The sequence below is a fragment of the Lipotes vexillifer genome, unplaced genomic scaffold (assembly GCF_000442215.2).
Source record: "Lipotes vexillifer unplaced genomic scaffold, Lipotes_vexillifer_v1.1 scaffold190, whole genome shotgun sequence".
In the NCBI taxonomy this organism is placed as follows: Eukaryota; Metazoa; Chordata; class Mammalia; order Artiodactyla; family Lipotidae; genus Lipotes; species Lipotes vexillifer.
In genome coordinates this window covers 3,198,936-3,207,765 of record NW_006794958.1, presented here as the reverse complement: position 1 = coordinate 3,207,765, position 8,830 = coordinate 3,198,936, and positions in this window count along the sequence as shown.

The following is an 8,830-nucleotide window of genomic DNA, read 5'->3' as shown; positions in this document are numbered from 1 at the left end:
TCCTGCTGAGAGTGTCAGTTCCTGGAGTGTGCAAAGGAACGAGCAAGAGTGGTCTCTCAGACAAGAAGATTGATTCTGTAATTCTCCTTGAACACTACAGGCTGTCAGCATGATTGCACTTGTTTCTCTAAAAGCATTAGCAAGGCAATTACCAATTATTTCACCACAGCATTTACATGTTTGTGTCCATCTATCCCTGGAGCCCAGGAAATTGATTATGCACTGCAGGACATTTTTGCCATCCTATGTAGGGTATCCGGTACTCCAAGTAAGATCTGATGGCATGAGGGAAAATCAAGTGCTGCGAGCTTATAAATTATGTACACGATAAAGGAGAAATCCATGAAGTATGCTTGGCAAAGTTTAAGAAATCAGAGTAGGGTTTTTTTTGCTTAGAAGAGAACAGTGTTTTTGTCAAAAGGGAACAAAAGAATGTGCAATTTCATATCTCATTCTTGTTAATGGACTAAATGTTATAATCGTGTGTATTGTTTTTTCTACCTAATTTTTCATTCTTTATTCTTTTTTAAACTACCAATTGATTGCCCAGCTTTTTCATACTGATTTGTTAGAAATGTGTATATATTTAGTAGATTAACGTTTTAGCTATTTTTGTTGTTTTTTGCTTTAACTATTCATCATTAAATTTGACGTTAAAATTTAATGTGTATTTGTGACATCAAATCTATCAATATTTTCATTAATAATTTCTTTGATTTTATGCTTACGAAAGTATGCCCTGTGATATACATTGATAAATATTCACCTGTATTTTCTTGTTGTTTTAGTTTTAAATTTATGTTCAACACCTCAACATATATGAAACTTTAAAACTTAGCTTATGCTATGAATAATCTCATTCTTTTCATATACGTTGTTAACAATGTGATCCAGTGCCATTTACTAGGGAGTCCATCATTTCACTAATTTGTCTTGTTCACCCACATTCGTCCATTATTGCTACTATTCGTCAGCTACTGAATCAAAACAGTAAAGAAGTCCCCAGAACTGCTTTCAGATGATTAACCAATGCTCAGGGCTGAGGACTCACTCAGCACAAAGACTGACAAATGGCCTGGAAGGAGCTGTGCCAGACAACGAGCTGGCTTAGGCTTCCAAGGAGAAAAATAAAATAAATGTTAAAAATTGAATTACTCCTATTGCCTACAGATGGACCACAAACACTCAATTCTATATAAGATAGAGAGGACTTACTTAGTTCCCCCTGGCCAGTATGATGCTGAACATTGAGAAGTGACTGAATGGTGGCCCTATGTTGAAAGAGAATCACCCTGTCATCCACACTGACACCCAGAGTATCCTAGAAGCAACAACTTGTCTGGAAGTAACAGTGCCCAGTTTTATAATGCCACATCATATCATTACTGGTTGGGGCCTTCCTAGGTTACATGATTAGATCAATATAGATATAGATACAGAAATATGTAGATATAATTGAAACTGGCATTCCTATTTCTTATACCTATTATTTCTAGTATAACTGTTACTTGGTTGTTACTTTTTAAAAAATTTATTCTGGAAAGGATGTCCAATTTTATCAAATTACTTTTTAGCATCAGTTACAATTGTATTTCTGAATTCATAGTAAATACTATTTAATTTACCAGCTCCTGTGTGCAATACAATTTGTACACTGAATCTTTTCTTCTTCCACATACTGAGAACTTCGCCCTTCCAAATGATCTCCCCTGACTTTATCATCTAGTTTTCTCTTAATACTGTGTGTAGAAGCTCTAGCTGACTAATAAACTGTTATTTTTATCTTAACAACATCATGCTGTAATATCTTCCATCTTAAGATTAAAAAAAAAACCTTTGACACTATGTCTCTTCAGCTTCACATTTGTCTATTCTTTCTCACAAAGTTTTCAAAAAGTGTTTGTAATCATTTTATTTCTTCATTTTCAATCTTTTTATATTTAAAAAAGAATAACAATAAACATAGGTTAAACAGTTATGTTTTACTGCAAATCTTAAATTGAAAGCAGCTATCTCCTTGGTTATTATTCCCCACTCTCAAGTCCCATTTTCAGTAGCCACAGTCTATTTCTGCTAGTAAGTTATCTCCAAGATTACTCAAGTAATCAAGTACTCAAGTAATCTCAAGATTACTGCCAAAATCTTTATGGAAAGAGTTTGTAAAATCAAAAAAGAACCTCAGCTTTCCCTAGGCTAATTAATACAGGTAAAATATCATTAATATAAATTTGTTACAGGAAGGATTGAAGGTCCCTGGAGAGGTGGCGATGTCCTTGCTGTCTTAATATTTTCTTGTTCTCAAGATAAATATTGGTCAAATCCTCATGAAATAAATCCCAGAAGATTATTTTACATTTCATCATTTGATACTGTTGATCACTATAATGAGTTAATTGGAGTCATTAAGTCTTATCATTAACAGTTGGTGTTTATTTTTTTCTTGCGCTTGCCTGAATGTTCTGCTAAAAGCTGTAGGCTAGAAATTAAGTCTTCAACAAAGTGATACAGTCTCAGAGGGACTGCATCAGGTATTCTTAACTATTGATAACTGAAGAAATAAAGTCTTGGATACAGGCCTTGGGGTTCAAAGTGGCACAACTTAAACAACTCTCAGGCTGTACCACAATATAGACTCAGAATTTCCAGTATTCTTGTTAGTTTAGAAATGAATAACTTCATGCAAGCAGATTGCAAGCAGAATTAGTTACACAGGACTGAAGGGACTGATAAACTGATGAGATATTGCTAGTTGTGGCTATTTGCTTTGGAATATTTTTTGTAATATTTTTAAATACTGTATTTTCTGTGTGGGGGAAGCCTGCTCTCATCCTCCTTCACCTATATTTACACCTCAACTCAGTAGGCTATGTTTACTCAGACTACAGTGGAAATTCCTTTAAATGATAAATGGTTACCACTGACCCCTTAATATTTTGGAACAAATACAGTGGAACAAATACATACTCCTAAAATTTTTGTGTAAAATTCATTTAAAAATTTTAGAAAAATATGCATATATTCTTTTTCTATATGTTTTCAAATTTCTTAATTCTGTTGATGTTGATGAATGTGTGAAGAGTGTATGATAGATACTGGCAATGTATGATGGTGAAAAAAGTATATATATGTATATATTTTTTATTTATATATAACATAAATAATATATATGTCATGTGAAGGGATCTATTTAATTTTTACTTGTGGATTCATTTCTCCTAGAATCTTTCTACCCTTTGTAAACTGGTTTGTCTCTGGGCCTGCGGCACAGCTGTCACTGTTCTAGGAATTTTCTTTTCCTCTCACTGGAGTTAGATCCCTTGTTTCCTACATCCTGTATATTCATCTTTCATTTTGATGGAGCAAATCTAATTAATCTTTCAGAGTTTCCTGAGAACAGGTGAATGGAACATATTGTTTCCTTGAGAAATTAATATAAAACATCTATCCAAATGCTTTATTTGTAGTTTGGCTTAGTATAGATCATATTCAATAATTTTTTACTCAAAATTTTAAATTACTTCTAGATATTTTAGTTATAGTGCCTAATGCTTCTGATCCTTAACCATAGAAAGTGTAATTATTTTTCTTTCTAGGAGCTTTTATGTCCTCCTCTTTATCTGTGGTGTGTATTCTGAAATTTCATGCTCTCTGTGCCTTGTGGTGTGTGTCTTTGTATAGGTATGTGTCTGTTTTAATTGTAAACTTGGTAGACCATTTAAGTCTATTCTGTCATTCATACATGTAATCCTCCACACTTACCTCTACTTTTTCTACAGCATTTATCACCTTATAATATAATTTTTATTACACATATAATTTTTGTGTCTGTGTCACTCAGCGCTAGACAGTAAATGCAACAAGATGGGGATATCTGTCATTCTCTCTACTATAATATTAGTTGGAAAAATAGTGGGTACTCAATAAATGTATATTGATTGGTTGAGTAGTTTCTCAACTTGCCTGCCTAATTTTATAATTGCTCCCTTACAATGTACTGTACTCAAATTCACAGTAGATTAACTTACCATTTAAAAATACAGAGCAAAGATAGGCCATTATTATTTCCAAACTCCAATGAATCCCATAAATCTTAACAGTATCCACCAAATACTATACATACAGAGCTTTACTTGGAAGTTACCATTTGCCTTTGTTAGGATATAAGTTTGCCAAAGGCAATGTTGTTTTTTTTTAACTTAGATATCACAAATACTTGGAAAAAGGCCTGACATGTTGCGACTCCTCCATATTTTTTTTGAGAAAAGGAAAAGAAAGAATAATATATACAATTTAATACTATAAGTAATTCCCTCCTTTTGGTCTTGTACTGGTCATAGTAGTTTTAATTCTACAGAAGAGAATTTATTGACCTAAAAATGTTTTCTGCTATAATGCTGTGGAATAAGTGTGATTTTCTGTTTATTTTAAATATCTGAATACCATTTGCAGAATATTGGATCTCAGTTTTCACTTGATCAGTGAATGCAGAAAGTTACTAAGGACGTTGAGTGAATGCTTATTTAGATAATTTAATGGGAGCAGTAACTGATACCTGATTTCTTTAAGCAAACAAATGTTTTGCTTAACTAATTATGCATTTGAGTGCCTAGTTTAGGCTTTGTTACTGATCCTTATTCTTTATGATTTGCTAAAAGACAGTTCACTGACCAGAAAAATAAAGTCCATGTCTGAGTTTTCCAGGTCTGTGAATGTGTCTCTGCCTTAGTTTGTGGACTTTGAGACAAAGACTTGAGTATAAATTGTTTGTTGGGAAGTGCTAGTAGGGAATTGGGACAGTGAGAAGGAATTTCAGGAAGCCAACATAGAATGTATCATCAGGCAAGTATCCACTGTGGGCACCCGGTGACTAGTCTCTCTGTGGAACTCTGTGGGTCTATCCTCATAACATCAATTCCCAATTAAATCTGACCTGTGGGCCAAGAGAGAACCCTAAGGCAAAGTCCCAGATGCTGAAGTCAGAAGTGGACTGCATGTAGAGATATGTTATGCTGAGCAGACTTAGGAAGGGCACCTGCTGCTGCAGTCCCCTGGAGTACTATCCACAGTTTAACATAATACTTCAGAATACTTTTGTTCTAGACATGCTATCTTAATTATTATCAGCTGGGGCCATAGAGCATAAAGAAGAATCTAATCAGTGCTATACCTTAAGTGGGTTCAAGTTGCACATTGGCAGGACACACAAGATAAGTCTCTCTCCTTCATAAGTAGGGGATGTTAGATCAGTCTTTTGAGCATAATGTTTTTGACCTTAATGTATGCCAATTGTCTTGAATTCATGTCATTGGCATATAAGCACTATTAAGTTTAATATTTTAATCTTTGCCTTTACTATACTTCAGACAGCTTTATACTTTTAAACTGCTATACTATTAAACAACATCATTCTTCCAAATTCTTTATTGTACTACTTTTGTTTCTTTCTTTTTTTTGGGGGGGGGTGTGCCATATGGTATTCAGGATCTTCCCCCACCAGGGATCGAACCTGTGCCCCCAAATTCTTTATTGTACTACTTTTGTTTCTTTCTTTTTTTTGGGGGGGGGGGTGTGCCATATGGTATTCAGGATCTTCCCCCACCAGGGATCGAACCTGTGCCCCCTGCATTAGGAGTGCAGAGTCTTAAACACTGGACTGCCAGGGAAGTCCTATTCAACTACTTTTTGTAAGTGTAGCATAATCATAATAATAATTGTTTGCAGAAAAAACAGATGGTAAGCTCATTACAGGACTATTAATGTTAACATTTATTTGAAAGATCAGATGAATGTGCGTGTATTATTTTCTTGGTTTAGGCATCCACAAAATTTGTACTAGTTCTCATTCAAAAAAAAAAAATGTTGAGGGGGACCTTTAATATGGTGGAGGAGTAAGACATGGAGACAAACTTCCTCCCCACAAATACATCAAAAATACATCTACATGTGGAGCAACTCCTACAGAACAGCTACTGAATGATGGCAGAAGACCTCAGACTTCCCAAAAGGCAAGAAACTCCCCACATACCTGGGTAGGGCAATAAAAAAGAAAGAAAGAAAAAGCAGAGACAAAAGAAGAGGGATGGGACCTGCACCTTGGGGAGGGAGCTGTGAAGGAGGAAAGGTTTCCACACACCAGGAAGCCCCTTCACTGGCGGAGATGGGGGGTGGCAGGGAGGAAGATATGGAGCCACGGAGGAGAGCACAGCAACAAGGGTGCAGAGGGCAAAGCAGAGAGATTCCTGCACAGAGGATTGGTGCCAAACAGCACTCAGCAGCCTGAGAGGTTTGTCTGCTCACCTGCTGGGATGGGTGGGGGCTGGGAGCTGAGACTCGGGGCTTTGAAGGTCAAATCCCATGGAGAGCACTGGTTTTGGCTGTGTGAATACAGCGTGAAGGGGGCTAGTGGGCCACAGCTAGCCAGGAGGGAGTCCAGGAAAAAGTCTAGACCTGCCTACGAGGCAAGAGACCATTGTTTTGGGGTGTGCAAGGAGAGGGGATTTAGAGCACTGCCTAAACAAACTCCAGAGACGGGCGCGAGCCACAACTATCAGCTCGGACCTCAGAGACGGGCATGAAACACTAATGCTACTGCTGCAGCCACCAAGAATCCTGTGTGTGAGCACAGGTCACTATCCACACCCACCCCCCACCACAGGAGCCTGTGCAGCCTGCTACTGCCAGGGTCCCATGATCTAAGGACAACTTCCCTGGGTAAACACACTGCATGCCCCAGGGTGTTGCAATGTCATGCTAGCCTTTGCCACCACAGGGTCACCCTGCATTCCAATTATAACTACCGTATCCCCCCCTCGCCCCGGCTGCCTAATCACCTACTGCTTTAACCCCGTCCTGTCTGGGCAGGGAACAGATGTCTGAGGGCGACCTACATGCAGAGGTGGGGCGAAAACCAAAGCTGAACTCCAGGAGCTGTGCAAATAAAGAAGAGAAAGGGAAATTTCTCCATGCAACCTCAGAAGCAGCAGATTAAATCCCCAAAATCTACTTATGTACCCTGCATCTGTGGAATACCTGAATAGATAACAAATCATCCCAATATTGTGGCAGTAGACTTTGGGAGCAACTGTAGCCTTGGGGTTTACTGTCTGCAACTGATTTGTTTCTGATTTTTATATTTCTCTTAGTTTAGTGTTTAGTGCTTGTTATCACTGGTGGATTTGTTTATTGGTTTTGTTGCTCTCTTCTTTTTCTCTTTTTTAATCATTATATATATTTTTTATTTTAATAATTTTTTTAGTTATTTCATTTATTTTTTTTTTCTTTCTTTTTTCTCCCTTTTGTTCTGAGCCATGTGACTGACAGGGTTTTGGTATTCCACCTTGGTGTCAGGCCTGAGCCTCTGAGGTAGGAGAGCCAAGATCCAACCATTAGAACATCAGAGACCTCCTGAACCCATGTGATAGCAACTGGCGAGAGCTTTCCCAGAAATCTCCGTCTCAATGCTAAGACCCATATCCACCCAACAGCCAGCACACTCCAGTGCTGGACACTGCATGCCAAACAACTAGCAAGACAGGAACACAACCCAACCCATTAGCAGAGAGGCTGCCTGAAATCATAATAAGGTCACAGACACTCCAAAACACACGGCTGGATGCAGCCCTGCCAACCAGAAAGACAAGATCCAGCCCCACCCACAAGAATACAGGCACCAGTTCCCTCCACCAGGAAGCCTACACAACCCACTGAAACAATATCACCCACTCAGGACAGACACCCAAAATAATGATAACTACACACCTGCAGCCTGCAAAAAGAGGACCACAAACACAGTAGGATAAACAAACTGAGAAGACAGAGAAGTATGCAGCATATAAAGGAGCAAGGTAAAAAAGCCACCAGACCAAACAAATGAAGAGGAAATAGGCAGTCTACCTGAAAAAGAATTGAGAGTAATGATAATAAAGATGATCCAAAATCTTGGAAATACAATGAAGAAAATACAAGAAACGTTTAACAAGGACCTAGAAGAACTAAAGAGCAAACAAACAATGATAAACAACACAATAAATGAAATTTTAAATTCTCTAGAAGGAATCAATAGCAGAATAACTGAGGCAAAAGAATGGATAAGTGACCTGGAATATAAAGTAATGGAAATAACTACCACAGAGCAGAATAAAGATAAAAGAATGAAAAGAATTGAGGACTGTCTCAGAGACATCTTGGACAACATTAAATGCACCAACATTCAAATTATAGGGGTCCCAAAAGAAGAAGAGAAAAAGAAATGGTCTGAGAAAACATTTGAAGAGATTATAGTTGCAAACTTGAAATAGTCAATCAAGTCCAGGAAGCACAGAGAGTCCCATACAGGATAAATCCAAGGAGAAACACAACAAGACACATATTAATCACACTATCAAAAATTAAATACAAAGAAAATATATTAAAAGCTGCAAAGGAAAAGCAACAAATAACATACAAGGGGATCTCTATAAGGTTAACAGCTGATCTTTCAGTAAAATCTCTACAAGCCAGAGGGTGTGGCAGGACATATTTAAAGTGCTGAAAGGGAAAAACCTACAACCAAAATTACTCTACACAGCAAGGATCTCATTCAGATTTGATGGAGAAATCAAAACCTTTACAGACAAGCAAAAGCTAAGAGAATTCAGCACCACCAAACCAGCTTCACAACAAATCCTAAAGGAACTTCTCTAGAAGGAAAAGACCTACAATAACAATCAAAAAACAATTCAGAAAATGGTAATAGGAACATACATATCGATAATTATCTTAAATGTAAATGGATTCAATGCTCCAACCAAAAGATATAGACTGATGAATGGATACAAAAACAAGACCCATG